Raw genomic sequence first — 19,863 nt, 5'->3', positions numbered from 1 at the left:
TTCTTACACAGGCCTGCCACTGCAGCCTGAGTGAAATAACGTCCACGTTATTTCACAGCCATTTTACACTGCACTTAAGTAACTTATAAGTCACCTATATGTCTAACCTTTACCTGGTAAAGGTTGGGTGCAAAGTTACTTAGTGTGAGGGCACCCTGGCACTAGCCAAGGTGCCCCCACATTGTTCAGAGCCAATTCCCTGAACTTTGTGAGTGCGGGGACACCATTACACGCGTGCACTACATATAGGTCACTACCTATATGTAGCTTCACAATGGTAACTCCGAATATGGCCATGTAACATGTCTATGATCATGGAATTGCCCCCTCTATGCCATCCTGGCATAGTTGGCACAATCCCATGATCCCAGTGGTCTGTAGCACAGACCCTGGTACTGCCAAACTGCCCTTCCTGGGGTTTCACTGCAGCTGCTGCTGCTGCCAACCCCTCAGACAGGCATCTGCCCTCCTGGGGTCCAGCCAGGCCTGGCCCAGGATGGCAGAACAAAGAACTTCCTCTGAGAGAGGGTGTGACACCCTCTCCCTTTGGAAAATGGTGTGAAGGCAGGGGAGGAGTAGCCTCCCCCAGCCTCTGGAAATGCTTTCTTGGGCACAGATGTGCCCAATTCTGCATAAGCCAGTCTACACCGGTTCAGGGACCCCTTAGCCCCTGCTCTGGCGCGAAACTGGACAAAGGAAAGGGGAGTGACCACTCCCCTGACCTGCACCTCCCCTGGGAGGTGTCCAGAGCTCCTCCAGTGTGCTCCAGACCTCTGCCATCTTGGAAACAGAGGTGCTGCTGGCACACTGGACTGCTCTGAGTGGCCAGTGCCACCAGGTGACGTCAGAGACTCCTGCTGATAGGCTCCTTCAGGTGTTAGTAGCCTATCCTCTCTCCTAGGTAGCCAAACCCTCTTTTCTGGCTATTTAGGGTCTCTGTCTCTGGGGAAACTTTAGATAACGAATGCAAGAGCTCATCCGAGTTCCTCTGCATCTCTCTCTTCACCTTCTGATAAGGAAACGACCGCTGACCGCGCTGGAAGCCTGCAAACCTGCAACATAGTAGCAAAGACGACTACTGCAACTCTGTAACGCTGATCCTGCCGCCTTCTCGACTGTTTTCCTGCTTGTGCATGCTGTGGGGGTAGCCTGCCTCCTCTCTGCACCAGAAGCTCCAAAGAAATCTCCCGTGGGTCGACGGAATCTTCCACCTGCAACCGCAGGCACCAAAAAGCTGCATTGCTGGGAACCGCGACTTTGCAGCTACTCCGGCCCCTGTGCACTTCCGGCAGAAATCCTTTGTGCACAGCCAAGCCTGGGTCCACGGCACTCTAACCTGCATTGCACGACTTTCTAAGTTGGCCTCCGGCGACGTGGGACTCCTTTGTGCAACTTCGGCGAGCACCGTTTCACGCATCCTCGTAGTGCCTGTTTCTGGCACTTCTCCGGGTGCTACCTGCTTCAGTGAGGGCTCTTTGTCTTGCTCGACGTCCCCTCTCTCTTCAGGTCCAATTTGCGACCTCCTGGTCCCTCCTGGGCCCCAGCAGCGTCCAAAAACGCCAAACGCACGATTTGCGTGTAGCAAGGCTTGTTGGCGTCCTTCCGGCGGGAAAACACTTCTGCACGACTCTCCAAGGCGAGAGGGATCCGTCCACCAAAGGGGAAGTCTCTAGCCCTTTTCGTTCCTGCAGAAACCTCAGCTTCTTCTGTCCAGTCGAAGCTTCTTTGCACCCGCAGCTGGCATTTCCTGGGCATCTGCCCATCTCCGACTTGCTTGTGACTTTTGGACTTGGTCCCCTTGTTCCACAGGTACCCTAGATTGGAAATCCACAGTTGTTGCATTGCTGGTTTGTGTCTTTCCTGCATTATTCCTCTAACACGACTATTTTGTCCTTAGGGGAACTTTAGTGCACTTTGCACTCACTTTTCAGGGTCTTGGGGAGGGTTATTTTTCTAACTCTCACTATTTTCTAATAGTCCCAGCGACCCTCTACAAGGTCACATAGGTTTGGGGTCCATTCGTGGTTCGCATTCCACTTTTGGAGTATATGGTTTGTGTTGCCCCTATCCCTATGTTTCCCCATTGCATCCTATTGTAACTATACATTGTTTGCACTGTTTTCTAAGACTATACTGCATATTTTTGCTATTGTGTATATATATCTTGTGTATATTTCCTATCCTCTCACTGAGGGTACACTCTAAGATACTTTGGCATATTGTCATAAAAATAAAGTACCTTTATTTTTAGTATAACTGTGTATTGTGTTTTCTTATGATATTGTGCATATGACACTAGGTGGTACTGTAGTAGCTTCACACGTCTCCTAGTTCAGCCTAAGCTGCTCTGCTAAGCTACCATTATCTATCAGCCTAAGCTGCTAGACACCCTATACACTAATAAGGGATAACTGGGCCTGGTGCAAGGTGCAAGTACCCCTTGGTACTCACTACAAGCCAGTCCAGCCTCCTACAGTAAACAACAGTAAACCCACCATTGTTGACAGTGCCAAATCCCCAGGAATTATCTTAGACAAAAGACTCAACCTACATTCTCAAAAAAGGCACCACAGTCACAAATGTCCGCTGTCAACTACTTCTTCTGTGGGAAGTCCACCATTACATTACAGAGCCGGGTCTGAAATCTCTTGCTCATGCAGTTGTGCTCTCCAGAATAGACTATTGTAACTGTCCCTTGACCGGTCTCCCCAAAACCCATCTCACCCCCCTGAAATCGATTCTACACTCAGCAGAATCTTTCGTCTATGGGACCAAAAGGAATGATCACATTCGACCTCTATTGATCATTCTCTGATAGTTGCCCATTGACGCCAGGACAATTTACAATAGCGCTTGGGTCACCAATAAAGTTCTGCACATATCCACTCCTCGTTACCTGGTGGACAAACTCAAGCCATCTGGAGGCTCTAGACCATCCCGAAACACCAAAGCAATACTACTAGAACCCTCCATTCTTTAAAAACTAATGACTGATGACACCATAGTTCTTGGGTAGTGCAACCAGAATCTGGAACACATTACCTCCAAATCTATCCACAACCACCTTGGTGGCGACTTTCAAAACAGACTTGAAAGCCCTTCACCTCCAATGATATTTTAGTTAACACATCACAAACAATTATTGGCATATATAGCTACACTATTTCAATCTTTTCACTGCTGTATATACCTATTGTACATTTTGTATTTTTTAATTTTAAACCATCTGCAACTTTCATGTAATGAAATATTTCTATTGGAAGGCGCTCTTTGGGTAATGGCTGTGCTATTTAAATGTGCATAAATAATTAAACATACAAATAAATAAATAATGTGCAGTTAGTCAGCTGGGGCTTTGGGGGCCCTGCTGAAATGGAAGGAGTAGCAGCCCTCCTGTTCTGCAGGGGCCAAAAGGGGGTGGGGGGCTCCCTTACACCCTTGGACACTGTTGGTTTACACAAAATGTTTCCAGGTTATGACTGAAAAAAGTGCCACAGGTATGCTTGAAATATCTTGAGCAATCTTTTGTCACTTTGGCAGAGGCATTTCCCTTTGGGGTAGTTTTGGCCATTGTACAATTACTTTTTAGGTTGAGCCTGCTCTCTGAGGCATGCTGTATATACTTTGTGGGCTTACAGCCCACCCACTGCTTTTCATTTGTTTATAGCAGTGTCCTTTAAAACATCTTGCTTCTGAGTGGTTAATCATTTGTCCCACCTTTTTGTCCATTGATTACTCCCACAGAGCGGCGCCCTGGTACTTGTACTCTTCCACTTGTCCCATTTTAGCAATTGTTGAAGAAACTATTTTTTCTTTTCTTCAAGAGTACTGCACACAAGACCTCCATCTTTTCAGTGCTTTATTACCACAGCACCTGCTTTCATGCGTCACCATCGCAACCACATCATTATATAGCATAATCATGACCCAAAGGTATTCAAGTGTTTTACATGAGGGCACAGGGAGATTAAATGATTTGCCCAGAATGTTGAGCTGACTCCGAGACTCAAACCCAGTTTCTTTAAATCCAAAGTCGGCAGCTCTGGCAGTTTCACCACATCCTCTCCCCAATTATTACCTTGGGAGACAGTCATTTTATGGTCTGGCTGAGTATATGTGCAACATACTATATTGCTACTTTAAGTGATTGAACATCAAAACTTAAACATATTTCATAGAAAAATATTGCTGCAAACATCACGTGAGTTTAAATTACGATAACGTGCAAGAATGTAAATATCTGTGAATGGTTTTGACTGTAAAGTTGTCAGAGAAGTAATCTCTTGTTCCTTGTCTGTTTCAGATAGCATGTCATGTGATGTAATTGGCAGTCATGTCTTTCTTTTGTTTCAATGTTTGTGTTGCTGTGCGTGGTCTGTCACCATTGCAGACATATCATCATACAGCCAGATCTCGACTTTAGGTTAATCAAGCACTGTAAAAGCATGGGGAGATTAAATGCTTTGTCCAGAATATTGAGCTGATGCCGAGACTTGAACCCACATCATTATATAGCGCAATTTCGACCCAAAGGTATTCAAGTGCTTTACATGAACCAATGGGGAAATTAAGGCCCTCATTACAACCCTGGCGGTAAATGCCGCCGACCGTCGTTCTGACGGCCGCCAACATACCGTGATCGCGGTATTATGACCCACACAGAGAAATCCATCACTATACAGACACCCATACAAGTCCCCCAGCCCAAAGGTCAGAGATAAACTGGTGGTACCAAAACCCACACCGTTACACCAACAGAAATACGCCCACAGCATCATGACCCACGAATCACCGCGGCGGACATTCAACCACGGTAAACCATTGGCGATACACACCGCTGCGCTCAAAATACACACACACTAACAAAACTACACCACATTGGACAATTCAAACTATACACACCTGACACACATACACACACCACACCCACACACCCAATCCAATATAAAACACCCACCCACATTACCCACAAACCTTCATGATGAAAAAAATATATTGCCAACTGAAAGCGAGACAAGCCGGAAGCACCCACTGAATCTGAGCCACATAACACATCACCCATACACCATCCACGCACCTCACAGCACACACCCCAACACATCACCCCACACACCCTCACACATACCACTCACACTATACCCATGGCACCACAAAGACACCCCAGATTCTCAGAGGAGGAGCTAAGGGTCATGGTGGAGGAAATCATCCGGGTAGAGCCACAGCTATTCGGATCACAGGTGCAGCAGACGTCCATTGCTAGGAAGATGGAGCTATGGCGGAGAGTCGTGGACAGGGTCAACGCCGTGGGACAGCACCCAAGAACAAGGGATGACATCAGGAAGTGGGGGAACGTCCTACGGGGGAAGGTGCGTTCTGTGGTAGCAAGACACCAGGTAACCGTACAGAGGACTGGGGGTGGACTCCCACCTCCTCCCCCACAACTAACAACATGGAAGGAGCAAGTCTTGGCGATCATGCATCCTGAGGGCCTCGCAGGAGTAGCAGGAGGACTGGACTCTGGTAAGTCAAATCTTTACTACTATATCCCCCACCCTACCTGCATGCCATCACAAACTCCTACCCTTACCCCCACCCCCATCACTCCACCACCTCACATATACCCAACTATCACAACCCACCCATCTCAATACCAAGCCCTGCATGCAACAACAATGCATTGACACCCATCACAGACCTGCATGGACACCCATCACCACAGCATGCACACTATTGACAATCACTTAGCCAAACCAATAACATCTCACACAACCCAAATGTGCCTTGCTAATAACAACCATAGAGGGAAACATATCCATGCACAAGATGGCACACACAGATACAATAACACTGCATTTACATCCCCACAGGACCCCCACTCAACGTCACCGGAGAGGAGGTGCCACCAACATCCAGTCCCCCCACAGAAGAGGCCCACAGTGATGACAGCAGCTCTGCACGCCTGGATCAGGATGACCAACCTGGCCCATCAGGGACCTCTGGACAGTCGGTTACCCTGTCACAGTCCCAACCCTCCACAGAGCATCCCCCCTCAGGAAACACCAGCACAGCACCCACCCAGCGGGCCCATCCCTTTTTTTCACAGGACACGCCAATCGGCAGTGTGTCCACCACTACAGGGATCCCAGGCAACCCCACAAACCCAAGACAATCAGAGACCTGGGGTCAGTGGCAGTGGGCACACGGTTCAGTGGACAGAGGCACAGGACAACAGGGAAGCTGGGAGGACTGCTGTGTGACAGGGGGAGGACAGGCCTCAAAGACATCCACACCACCCTGGTCACCATTGAAGGGGTGCTGGCAGACATGGCCAACACCATGAGGGAGACAGTGGCACAACAACGGGCCCCTGACACTAGGCAAACCGAAGAACAGCCCTCCACCTTCGCCGGCGCTAGTGGACAGGAGGCCTCGCCACAGGACCAACAGGCTACCAGCACCCCACCCCCTGCAGAAGGAGAACCACCACACACACGGTCCCTGTGACCCAGGCAGAAGCCAGAAGCCAGAAGCCAGAGAACATTGCCAAGACCCCTGCCAGGAAATAGGACTCTTCTGATTGTCACACTTGTGTCCCACTCTGTCACCCTGTCCACCTTGAACTGCCATTGCTCCCCTTCCTATGCCCCTTTGGACAATGCACCTGTGATATAAATAGACTGGACTCTACCCTGGACTTATCTCCATCAGCAACCCAGCCCATTGCAATACTCCCTCCACTTATTAGCACATAAATGAACACCCTTGGAACAAATACAAGTATGGAGTCTGTTAATTGATTGTAATATGTATTCGTTTAACAAGCTGTAAACATTGCAATTCTACTGTACAGTTATGTATACATAGGTATGACTTGTAGTGGGCAGCAGTAAACACACCAGGAGCCAGAGTGGGGCACAGATATCTGAAAATTGAGATGCCAAAGGGTACAGTAAGTGGCCATAGAATTTGGAAAATCAGGCTGCCATGTACAATGTCCAACACAAAACTGCAATGTAAAGTAAAGTTACAGTGTCTTACCTGTGCGTCACTTGAAGTACTGTTGAATGAGTGAACTTCTTTTGTCCACATCTTCTTTCTCTGCCTCCTCTTCCTCACTGTCCACAGGCTCCACCGCTGCCACAAGACCATCTCTAGGCTCATCTTCCTGCAGAAAAGGCTCTTGGTGTCTCAAGGCCAGGTTGTGCAATATGCAACATGCAACAATGATCTGGCACACCTTCTTGGGTGAGTAGTACAGGGACCCTGTCAGATGGAGGCACCAGAATCTGGCCTTCAGGAGCCCAAAGGTTCGTTCAATTATCCTCCTTGTTTGCCCATGTGCCTCATTGTAATGTTCCTCTGCCCTTGTCCTTGCATTCCTCACTGGGTTCAGTAGCCATGAGAGGTTGGGGTAACCAGAGTCACCTCCAAATATCGAGGAATACCTGTTAGACAGACACTCACCCTTAGGGACAACCCCACACCCATATACCTACATCAACTGGGTGGGAACCATGGGCTCACCTATTAGCCATACCCAGTGCCTCTGTAGTTGAGACATCACATATGGAATGCTGCTATTCCTCAAGATAAAGGCAGCATGCACATAGCCAGGTTACTTGGCATTCACATGGGAGATGTACTGGGCCGCCAAACACACCATCTGCACATTCAGAGAGTGAAAGCTTTTTCTATTCCTGAACACTTGTTCATTTCTCCGGGGGGGGGACAAATGCTATATGTGTACCATCAATGGCACCAATGATGTTGGGGATATGTCCCAGGGCATAAAAGTCAGCCTTCATTGTGGCCAAATCATCCACGTGGGGGAATACGATGTAGCTGTGCATGTGTTTCAGCAGGGCAGACAACACTCTGGTCAACACGTTGGAGAACATTGGCTGAGGCATCCCTGATGCCATGGCCACTGTTCTTTGGAATGAACCACTTGCCAGGAAATGGAGCACTGACAGGACCTGCACAAGAGGGGGGATACCTGTGGGCTGGCGGATAGCTGAAATCAGGTCTGGCTCCAATTAGGCACACACTTCTTGGATTGTGGCCCTATCAAGTCTGCAGGTCAGGATAATGTGTCTGCCCTCCATTGTCACCAGGTCCACCAGGGGTCTGTACACGGGGGTGGGGGGTCTCCATCTTCTATTCATCCTCACCGGTTGAACTCTAGGGTGGAAAACGGTGAGCAGAGGGTCATATTCACACATATGTGAAAATAAAAATGCATTTTTCCCTTTACAGAAACAGTATGTGAATACGAAAGTCAGTTGATGTGCCAATGTCTGCTGTGACGCAGTTAGGTGCCATGGCCTGTGCCCCCCTGAAATGGCGGCTGCCTGACCTGTCAGGAGAGACAAGTGGAAATGAGGTAATTCCGCTGGCGTTGTGCGCAGTTGCGGTCGGCTGTCAACGACCGCCGCGCAACTTCCCATTGGTTAACATTGGGCTATATGGGTTCCAGGAGCCGATGGCAATGTACGCAGTCAGGGACGGTATGCACCGACGCGGGCATAGCCGCCATTTTCTATCTGTTCACTCACTTGCTACCTGACCTTCAACAGGAGAGGACCTACACTGCAAGTGCTGCTGTGACCTGTGTCTGGAAGCGACAATGACTCAAGCGTCTGGGGAAAGGGCACCCGCCTTCACTTCGGAGGAGTTGAAGAGACTGGTGGATGGGTTCCTACTCCAGTACACTTTACTCTATGGTCCTCCAGACAAACAGGTGAGTACACTGTGAGCATAATGCTTGGGCCATGAATGTAGGGATTGATGTGTGTGTAAGCCTCGTGTAGAGGGGGGCTGGGGGTCCTGGACAGAGTGCTGCATGTATGGTGGTCAATGTATGTGCGTAAGGGGATGGGAGGGATATTGTGGGCCATGAGTGTAACAGTCCGAACGGTATGACTAATCCCTTTTCTGCTGTATTTTTCCAGCAGGTCAGTGCCCATCAGAAAAAGGGAATTTGGCGTGCCATCGCCAAGGATGTGCGGACCCTGGAGGTCTTTGACAGGCGGAGCACCCACTGCAGCAAATGGTGGGAGGACCTGCGCCGCTGGGCAAGAAAGACAGCGGAGGCCCAGCTGGGCTGGCCACCCAACAAGGATGGGGTGCACGTCGTACCCTGACCGCCCTGATATTCCGCATCCTTTCGGTGGCCTATCCGAAGTTGGATGGGCGCTTGAAGGCATCACAGCAGCCACAAGGGGGTGAGTGCAGATTCTGAAGCATGACTTTGTGTGCATTAAGGTTGTACCTGGGTGGGGGATGTGGGCTGTGGGTGCCCGTAGGCCAGGGCGAAACGGCAGGGTAGGTCCTTTGTTGGTCAGGCTCCGGAGCACTCCAACCCCAATAGTGTTAGTGGGCATCTAGTACTGGGCAGGGTCCTGTTGGTTTCAGGTGTCCAGCTAATGGCATTAGACATTGTACCCCATGGGCTGGTGACTATCTTTGTAACTGGTAGTGCATGGCCTAGAGCATAGGGCTGATCCCTGTGTATTGTGTACGCCAACGGCAGTGTTGTTGCTGACATTGACCAAGTGTCTCTTCCCCCCTTCTTGTTTTGCCACCCTGTCCTTATGTGCATTAGCATCATCTGGCGGAGGAGCAGAGGCATTCCACATGGCGAGCTGCATTCCACATGGGCCTGGAGGCCGAATCCACCGATGGTGAGGGCACCAGTGGGACGGAGGGCGAGGGGAGCACCACGACGGAGACAGAAGGGGACTCTACAGACAGTGACTCCTCCTCCGATGGAAGCTCCCTGGCGGTGGTGGACACCTCTGTGCCCACCCCAATAACCGGTACAGCCGCCACCCCGTACCAGCACCACCCTCCCAGCAGCCCCTCAGCGTGTTTCCCGTGCCCGCTCACCCAGGAGGGTGGGCATCTCCTTCGCCCCAGGCACCTCAGGTCCTACCCCAGTCAGCCCTGCTGCCCTCAGTGAGGAGGCTATTGACCTCCTGAGATCCCTCACTGTTGGGCAGTCAACCATACTGAATACCATCCAGGGTATCGAAAAGGCATCTGCAACAAACAAATACATACCTGGAGGGCATTCACTCTGGCGTGGCAGCGAAACAGAGAGCATTTCAGGCTCTGGCCTCCGCACTGATGGCAGCCATTGTCCCTGTCTCCAGCCTACCCCTCCAACTTCCTCTACCCAGTCCCAATCCCCTCAACCCCAACCTTTCCCAAGCACACCTTCAGACCAGCAATCACCCAAATCAACACACAGAAGTGGCTCAGGCAAACACAAGCACCACACTTCATCTCACAGGCACTCACACAAGCACCATCCCCATGCAGATACACCAACATCCACTGCCTCCACTGTGTTCCCCTTCTCATCGTCCACTCGTCCATCGTGGACTGGGTAGCTGAGGTGCTCGTCTGGGCTCTGACCACCCTGGCCCGACGTGAAGGACGTGGGTGGGGGAGGGGTAGGGAAGAGGTCACCAGTGGCAAGGAAAAGCTTCTTAGGGACATTGGGGCGGGAAGAGGGTGAAGATTTGGGAGTGGAGGAAAAGGAAGTGGTTGTAGGAGGTGTCTGTCTGCTGTGTTTGGGTGCAGGTGCATGGGCTGGATGCTGTTGTGAAGTGGATGGCTGTTGGGTGTCTAAGTGCTTGCGTTTGTGTACTTTGGGAGGAGGGGACACAGGCACAGTGGGAGAGGAAACAGGGGACATGTGCATGGATGTGGGGGTGGTGACTGTCAGTGAGGGGTGAGTAGTGATAGGCATGCTGGTGATGGAGGTAGTGGATTAGGATGTAGTTCATGCAGGTGTGAGTGGAGACGCTGCTGGGAGGGAGGCAGATTATGAGGAGGAGGGGGCCACAGTGGAGGCAGTGGATGTTGGTATGTCTGCATCCGGATGGTGTTTGTGTGAGTGACTGTGTGATGATGTTTGGTGTTTGTGTTTACCTGAGCCACTCCTCTGTGTTGTCCTGGGTGCATGCTGGTCTGCCTGTGTGCTTGGGATAGGTTGGGGTTGAGGGGAATGGGACTGGGTAGAGGAAGTTGGAGGGGGAGGCTAGTAACAGGGACAATGGCTGCCATCAGAGAGGAGGCCAGCACCTGGATTGATCTCTGTTGGGCCGCCATGCCAGAGTGAATGCCCTCCAGGAATGCATTTGTTTGTTGCAAATGGGCTGCCAGCCCCTGGATGGCATTCACAATGGTTGACTGCCCAACTGAGATGGATCTCAGGAGGTCAATAGCCTCCTGACTCAGGGCAGCAGGGCTAACTGGGGCAGGGCCTGAGGTGCTTGGGGCGAAGGAGATGCTCACCCTCTTAGGTGAGCGGGCACGGGAAACACGCTGAGGGGCTGCTGGGAGGGCAGTGCTGGTATGGGGGTGGCGGCTGTACCTGTAGTTGGGGTGGGCACAGAGGTGTCCACCACCACCAGGGAGCTTCCATCGGAGGAGGTATCACTGTCCGAACTGTCCCCTCCTGTCTCCGCCGTGGTTGTCTCCTCGCCCTCCGTCCCACTGGTGCCCTCACCATATGTGGATTTGGCCTCCAGGGCCATGTGGGATGCAGCTCCCTCCGTCGCTGGGGCCTCTGCTCCTCTGCCAGATGATGCTAATGCACAGAAGGACAGGGTGACAAAATAAAAAGGGGGTGGAGAGATAAAGGGTACACTTGGTCAATGGCTGCTCCAACACCAGCGTTGGCGTACATGACACACACATACAGGGAACAGCCCTACACACTAGGCAGTGCACTAACAGTCACAATGCTAGTCACCAGGCCATGGACAGGAATACCTAATGGCACTAACAGCATACCAGAGACCCACAGACCCCTGCCCAGTAGCGGACACCTACTAGCTTGGTTGGAGGTGGTTCACATCATACCCTGCCCAACATGGGACCTACCCTGCACTGTCCGGCCTGGCCTAGGGGCACCCACAGGCCCACATCCCCCACCCGGAGACCACCCCACCACGTGCAATTAGTAAATTGGGAAACTGTACTCACCCCCTTGTGGCTGCTTTGATGCCCTCAAGCGCCCATCCAACACCGGATAGGCCACCGCCAGTATGCAGGCCATCAGGGGAGTCAGGGTCCGACGGGCACCCCTTCCTCATTGGGAGGCCATCCCCAGCAGGGTCTCCGCTATCTTCCTTGCCCAGCGTCTCAGGTCCTCCCACAGTTTACTACAGTGGGTGCACAGCCTGCCATAGACCCCCAGGGTCCGCACGTCTTTGGCAATGGCACACCATATACCCTTTTTCTGATGGGCGCGGACCTGCAGAAAAATACACATAAAAAAAGGTATCAGTCAGACCGTCCAGCCTGTTACACTCATGTCCCACCATAGCCCTCACATCCCCTTACGCACAGACATTGACCACCATATATGCAGCACGCTGCCCAGGACCCTTCCACCAACCGCCCCCCTTACACAAGGCCCATACACACAGCACTCCATGCATTCATGCCCCATGCATCATGCTCACAGTGTACTCACCTGTTGGTCTGGAGGCCCATACAGCATTCGGTACTGGGGTAGGACCCCATCCACCAGTCAGTCTCTCCAATTCCGCAGCGGTGAAGGCAGGGGCCCTTTCACCAGTGACACGAGCCATGGTCAGTTCCAGACACAGGTCACAGCAGCACTTGCAGTGTAGGTCCTCTCCTGTTGAAGGTCAGGTAGCAAGTGAGTGAACAGATAGACAATGGCGGTCACGTCCGTGGTGGTGCGTACCGTCACCGCCGGCATACATCATCTTTGGCCACTGTAACCCATAGGGCCCAATGACAACCAATGAGTAGTTGCACAGCGGTACTCGACTGCCTCCCGCAACGGCGCACAACGTCAGTGGAATTACCTCATTTCCACATGTCCATCCACACAGGATAGGTGGACACCATTTCAGGGGGGGCAGGTCATGGCACTTTACTGCGCCACGGTACACATAAGCACCATTTGGGCCTATACAACAATATACTGTTACAGTCACAACATGCAATGCAGTGTAGTGTTGGGAAATGTGGAATACTGACCAGCTGCTCCCTGTTTTGCCCCCTAGATTACAACAGCTGCAGATGAATAGGAGATGGAGACGTCCCCCCATGTACAGACCCCTGGTGGACTTGGCAACTATGGAGGACAGGCACATCATTCTCTCCTATAGACTTGACAGGGCCACAATCACAGAGCTGTGTGCCCAATTGGAGCCTGACCTGATATCTGCTATCCGTCACCCCACTGGGATCCCCCCTCTTGTGCAAGTCCTATCTGTGCTCCATTTCCTGGCAACTGGCTATTTCCAAGTGACAGTGGACTTGGCAGCAGGAATGTCACAGCCAATGTTCTCAATAGTGTTGACCAGAGTATTGTCTGCCCTGATAAAACACATGCACAGCTACATCGTATTCCCCCAAGTAGAGAATTTGGCCACAGTGAAAGCTGACTTCTATGCAATGGGACATATCCCCAACATTATTGGGGCTATTGATGGTACACATATTGCATTTGTCCCCCCCGGAGAAATTAACAGGTGTTCAGGAATAGAAAGAGCTTTCACTCGATAAATATGCAGATAGTGTGCCTGGCGGACCAGTACATCTCCCATGTCAATGCAAAGTATCCTGGGTCTGTGCATGATGCCTTTATCCTGCGGAATAGCAGCATCCCATATGTGATGGCTCAACTCCAGAGGCACAGCGTGTGGCTAATAGGTGAGCCCTGGTTCCCACCCAGTGGATGTTGGTGTATAAGCATGGTGTGGGCCCTAAGGGTGAGTGTGTGGCTAAAGGTTGTCCCTTGATATTTGCAGGTGACTCTGGTTACCCCAACCTCTCATGGCTACTGACCCCAGTGAGGAAGGCCAGGACCAGGGCAGAGGAACGTTACAATGAGGCACATGGGCAGACAAAAAGGATTATCGAGAGGACCTTTGGCCTCCTGAAGGCCAGGTTTCATTGCCTCCAGCTAACTGGTGGATCCCTGTACTACTCACCCAAGAAGGTCTGCCAGATCATCGTGGCATGCTGCATGTTGCATAACCTTGCCTTGAGACGCCATGTGCCTTTTCTGCAGGAGCTTGACGCTGGAGATGGCTGTGTGGCAGCAGTGGACCCTGTGGACAGTGAAGATGAGGAAGCAGAGGATGAGGATGAGGACAACAGAACAGCAATAATACGACAATACTTCCAGTGACACACAGTTAAGACACTGTAACTTCACTTTACATTGACAGTTTTGTGTTTGACATTGCACATGGCAGGCAGATTCTCCCAATTCTATGGCCACTTACTGTACCCTTTGGCATCTCTATTTTCCGAGCCTACAACAGGTCATTCCTCTGTATACATTCCTGTACAGTTGTATTGCAGTGTTTAAAGCTTGTTAAACGAATACATAGTTCAATCATTTGCCGGACTCCATACTTGTATTTTTTTTAATGGTGTTTATTTAAGTGCCAATAAGTAGAGGGGTATGTACAATGGGCTGGGGCGCTGGTGGAGGAAAGTCCAGGATAGAGGGGGTCTTGGCAATATTCTCTGGCTTCTGCCTGGATCGCAGGGACCGTTTTCGGGGTGGTTCTCCTTCTGCAGGGGGAGGGGTGCTGGTGGCCTGTTGGTCCTGTGGCAGGGCCTCCTGCCCACTAACGGCAGCGGAGGTGGAGGGCTGTTCATCGGTCTTCATCGGTGTGGCTAGTGTCAGGGGCCCGGTGGTCGGCTACTGCCTTCCTCATGGTGTTGGCCATGTCTGCCAGCACCCCTGCACCCCTGCAATGGTGACCAGGGTGGTGTTGATGTCCTTCAGGTCCTCCCTGATCCCCAGGTACTGTCCCTCCTGCAACAGCTGGGCCTCCTACAACTTGTCCAGTATCTGGCCCATGGTCTCCTGGGAATGGTGGTATGCTCCCAGGATCCCTGCAAGTGCCTCCTGGAGAGTCGGTTCCCTGGGCCTGTCCTCCCCCTGTCCCACAGCAGTCCTCCCAGCTTCCCTGTTGTCCTGTGCCTCTGTCCCCTGATCCGTGTGTCCACTGCCACTGACCCCAGGTCCCTGATTGTTCTGTGCTTGTGGGGTGTCCTGGGGTCCCTGTAGTGGTGGACACACTGCTGATTGACGTGACCTGTGGACAAAGGTATGGGCCCGCTGGGTGGGTGCTGTGCTGGTGTTTCCTGAGGAGGGTGGATCTGTGGTGGTACGGGACTGTGCCTGGTAGCCGACTGTCCAAAGGTCCCTGATGGGCCAGGTTGGTCATCCAGATCCAGGGGTCCAGAGCTGCTGTCATCACTGTGGGCCTCTTCTGTGGGGGGACTGGATGTTGCTGGCACCTCCTCTCTGATGACGTTGGGTGGGAGACCTGTGGGGATGTAAATGCAGTGTTATTATTTCTGCATGTGATATCTTGTGTATGGGTGTGTTGTCCTCTATGGTTGTGATTCCCCTGGCAGCTTTGACTTGTGTGAGTAGTTGTTGGACTTTTTGCCTTACGCAGGGTCATCCCCAGTCTTTTTGCCTCCTTCCTCCTGGTTTTTCTGACCTCTCGCTGTTGGCTCTAGGACTCTGAGCACTTTATCACTGCTGACCAGTGCTAAAGTGCCGGTGCTCTCCCATCTAAAGTGGGTATGATTGGCTTATACCTAATTGGCATATTTAATTTACCTATAAGTCCCTTGTACAGTGGTAGCTCTATACCCAGGGCCTGTAAATTAAATACTACTAGTTTGCCTGCAGCGCTGCTTGCTCCGCCCACAGAAGTAGACTTTCAAACCTGTCTCAGGCCTGCTAGCGCAGGGCCTGTATGCGCAGTTTTCTGCCACAGGGACCTGGCATCTAAACTTACTTGCCAGGCCCAGAACTCCCCTTTTACTACATGTAAGTCACCCCTAAGGTACGCCCTAGCTAGCCCTTTGGGCAGGGTGCCATGTATGTAGAAGGAAGGACATGTGCCATGTTGCGTGCCCTGTCCTGGTAGTGACAAACAGCCTAACTTGGTGTCTCACTGCTGTGAGTGCTGCCTTCTCATAGGATTGCATTAGAAACGCCCTGCCTTATGTGTAAGGGGTATTGTCTGATATATGAGGGGTAGCGTAGGCGTGTTTGGTATGGTTGTGATGGTGATAATAAATGCTGCTTACTGGTGTGGGTGTATTTTTTATTACTATCACAGAAATGCCACTTCTAGAAAGTGCGCATTTATCTGTGCTTATGAGTCTGGTGTTTTGCAGCTTGACTCCAATCCACGTCTGGGCAGAGTGACAGTTGGGGCTTTGTGCATACTTCTCAGACAGCCTGTACACAGGGAGGGTGGAGGTGTCACAGAGGTGCATCTGCATACTGAATAGTCTTCCTGGGCTGAGAGAAGGGAGAGGCGGGGCACACCTGCATTTGTAAAGACTGTGCCCTGGCCTCACACAATAGGGTCGTTAACCCCCCACTGATGTTTGGAGCCTGTGCTGAAAGGAGAGAGGGGACATTCCCAGAACCAGTTGTAACTGGCTGGAACCTCCTCTCCCTACCATTGTAAAACACTGTAAGAACTGACTATAAGTACAGGGGAATTTTCCCCACAATTTGGAGACTCTTGGAATCATCTTAGAACTGGACACCAAAGACTGAAAGGACTCACCAGGAACTGCCATGGACTGCTGCTGCTGTGCTGACCTGTGACCTGCCTGGTCACTGTGAAGGACTTGCCACTTGCTGCCTTTCCCTTGTGCTGGCCTGTATCTGGGCCCTCCACCTGAGAACCTTGTCTTAAGATTCTTCTCCCCACGGTCAGGGTCCTGTGGCCCCTGACCCCTGCATCCATTTCTTCACGAGGGGTGCTTCTCCGTGGTTGAGGCTGCCATAGCGCTGATTGCAGCGCGCTTATGGAGCCTTGGGAGCTCGTAGGCTCCTTGTTGCATTGTGCCTCTTTAAATAAGATCACCTCAGCGGCCCGGGAAGCTGGAAGAACACTCGCGCACCGCATCAGGTGCAGGCGAGTGTCTGCTCGGGCCCCAGGAGGGGTCTGATCTTCTTGTGGCTTCACGACAGGACCAGGGGAAGGCGCTGGGAGTGCCCCCTTCCCCCTGGCCTCTGCGTTAGGAACAGGACGCTCTTTTTCTGCTGTTAGGTAAAACGGGCATTATTGTGCCCCCCCCTTGGTGGAAGGGCCAGTGGAGGCCCGGGGGGGCCCCCAGAGATCACGGTTCCTGGGAGGGGCCTGTCATTAAACCGGAGGGGGTGCGTGGTGCCCCCCTCCTGCCCTAAGTTGTTTTTGCTGGCTTTGGCCCCCCTCGTGAGGGCCGGTTGAGGCTCTGGGGGGCCCCCAGTTATCACAGTCCCTGGAGGGGCCTGTCTATAAAAGAGAGGAGGTGCATGTCGCCCTCCTCTGACCCCAGAGTATAAGGGAGGCCGCTGTTTTGTGCATAGGAGCGCTAGGGGCCCCATTGTTTGCCTTCTAGGCACTGGAGGTGCCTTCATCCAACCAGGTACTGTTTAAAGGACCAATATAGTTGCAATCTAAAGTTCTTCCTACAGACTTTTGTTTGATTCATATATTACCTACCTGCGTTTGATGTTTTTACATATGTGTATGCAAATGTTCCTTTTATGGACATGCTTGCTAATATGTTTTTCTAACTTGCCATATGTTTTCTAATGTTCCTACTATGGGCATTTTATGATATTCTTATGACAAGTGCTGTGATGTAATAACGTGTTTTCCTGACTACTGCTTATGTTGCAGAATACTGAGTAACCTGTGTGTTATGTGTGACTACTGCTACGTTGCAGAGTAACTAATGTGTAACGTTCTGACAACTGCTAAGGTAGCAGGATAGTACTGATATGTGATGTTTGGTCTGATAATTGCCTTGTGTACAATACAGTATATTTTCATATAATCTGGTGTTGTGTTTCCTTTTTGGTGGGGATATTGCGTCACGTGTGTTGTATGTGTTGTGCAAACGCTTTACACATTGCCTCTGTGTTAAGCCTGACTGCTTGTGCCAAGCTACCAAGGGGGTGAGCAGGGGTTAACTTGGACGTGTAACTCCCTTGCCCGGACTAGAGTGGGTAATGTGAGAAGGTAGCCTCTTTCTAGCCTTGTTACCCCCACTTTTGGCCTGTTTGTGAGTGTATGTCAGGATGTTTGTCACTGTTTTCACTGTCTCACTGGGATCCTGATAGCCAGGCCTCAGTGCTCATAGTGAAAACACCATGTTTTCAGTATGGTTGTTATGTGTCACTGGGATCCTGCTAGTCAGGACCCCAGTGCTCATAGGTTTGTGGCCTATATGTATGTGTCACTGGGACCCTGTCACACAGGGCCCCAGTGCTCATAGGTGTGCATGTATATGTTCCCTGTGTGGTGCCTAACTGTCTCACTGAGGCTCTGCTAACCAGAACCTCAGTGGTTATGCTCTCTCATTACTTTCAAATTGTCACTAACAGGCTAGTGACCATTTTTACCAATTTACATTGGCTTACTGGAACACCCTTATAATTCCCTAGTATATGGTACTGAGGTACCCAGGGTATTGGGGTTCCAGGAGATCCCTATGGGCTGCAGCATTTCTTTTGCCACCCATAGGGAGCTCTGACAATTCTTACACAGGCCTGCCACTGCAGCCTGAGTGAAATAACGTCCACGTTATTTCACAACCATTTTACACTGCACTTAAGTAACTTATAAGTCACCTATATGTCTAACCTTTACCTGGTAAAGGTTAGGTGCAAAGTTACTTAGTGTGAGGGCACCCTGGCACTAGCCAAGGTGCCCCCACATTGTTCAGAGCCAATTCACTGAACTTTGTGAGTGCGGGGACACCATTACACGCGTGCACTACATATAGGTCACTACCTATATGTAGCTTCACCATGGTAACTCCGAATATGGCCATGTAACATGTCTATGATCATGGAATTGCCCCCTCTATGCCATCCTGGCATTGTTGGTACAATTCCATGATCCCAGTGGTCTGTAGCACAGACCCTGGTACTGCCAAACTGCCCTTCCTGGGGTTTCACTGCAGCTGCTGCTGCTGCCAACCCCTCAGACAGGCATCTGCCCTCCTGGGGTCCAGCCAGGCCTGGCCCAGGATGGCAGAACAAAGAACTTCCTCTGAGAGAGGGTGTGACACCCTCTCCCTTTGGAAAATGGTGTGAAGGCAGGGGAGGAGTAGCCTCCCCCAGCCTCTGGAAATGCTTTGTTGGGCACAGAGGTGCCCAATTCTGCATAAGCCAGTCTACACCGGTTCAGGGACCCCTTAGCCCCTGCTCTGGCGCGAAACTGGACAAAGGAAAGGGGAGTGACCACTCCCCTGACCTGCACCTCCCCTGGGAGGTGTCCAGAGCTCCTCCAGTGTGCTCCAGACCTCTGCCATCTTGGAAACAGAGGTGCTGCTAGCACACTGGACTGCTCTGAGTGGCCAGTGCCACCAGGTGACGTCAGAGACTCCTTGTGATAGGCTCCTTCAGGTGTTAGTAGCCTTTCCTCTCTCCTAGGTAGCCAAACCCTCTTTTCTGGCTATTTAGGGTCTCTGTCTCTGGGGAAACTTTAGATAACGAATGCATGAGCTCAGCCGAGTTCCTCTGCATCTCCCTCTTCACCTTCTGATAAGGAATCGACCGCTGACCGCGCTGGAAGCCTGCAAACCTGCAACATAGTAGCAAAGACGACTACTGCAACTCTGTAACGCTGATCCTGCCGCCTTCTCGACTGTTTTCCTGCTTGTGCATGCTGTGGGGGTAGTCTGCCTCCTCTCTGCACCAGAAGCTCCGAAGAAATCTCCCGTGGGTCGACGGAATCTTCCCCCTGCAACCGCAGGCACCAAAAAGCTGCATCTCCGGTCCCTTGGGTCTCCTCTCAGCACGACGAGCGAGGTCCCTCGAAT

The 19,863-nt window shown here is 51.4% G+C and overlaps 1 protein-coding gene across 1 annotated transcript in view; it reads right to left on the bottom strand.

Moving 5' to 3' along the window:
• LOC138286772 (keratin, type II cytoskeletal 8-like) overlaps window positions 1-19,863 on the bottom strand; it is a 70,191-nt gene that overhangs the window by 31,325 nt on the left and 19,003 nt on the right. The gene's annotated exons all lie outside the window — the stretch shown is intronic.

The sequence above is a fragment of the Pleurodeles waltl genome, chromosome 3_2 (genome assembly GCF_031143425.1).
Source record: "Pleurodeles waltl isolate 20211129_DDA chromosome 3_2, aPleWal1.hap1.20221129, whole genome shotgun sequence".
NCBI classification, from domain to species: Eukaryota; Metazoa; Chordata; class Amphibia; order Caudata; family Salamandridae; genus Pleurodeles; species Pleurodeles waltl.
This window is presented reverse-complemented; position numbering and strand designations above follow the sequence as displayed.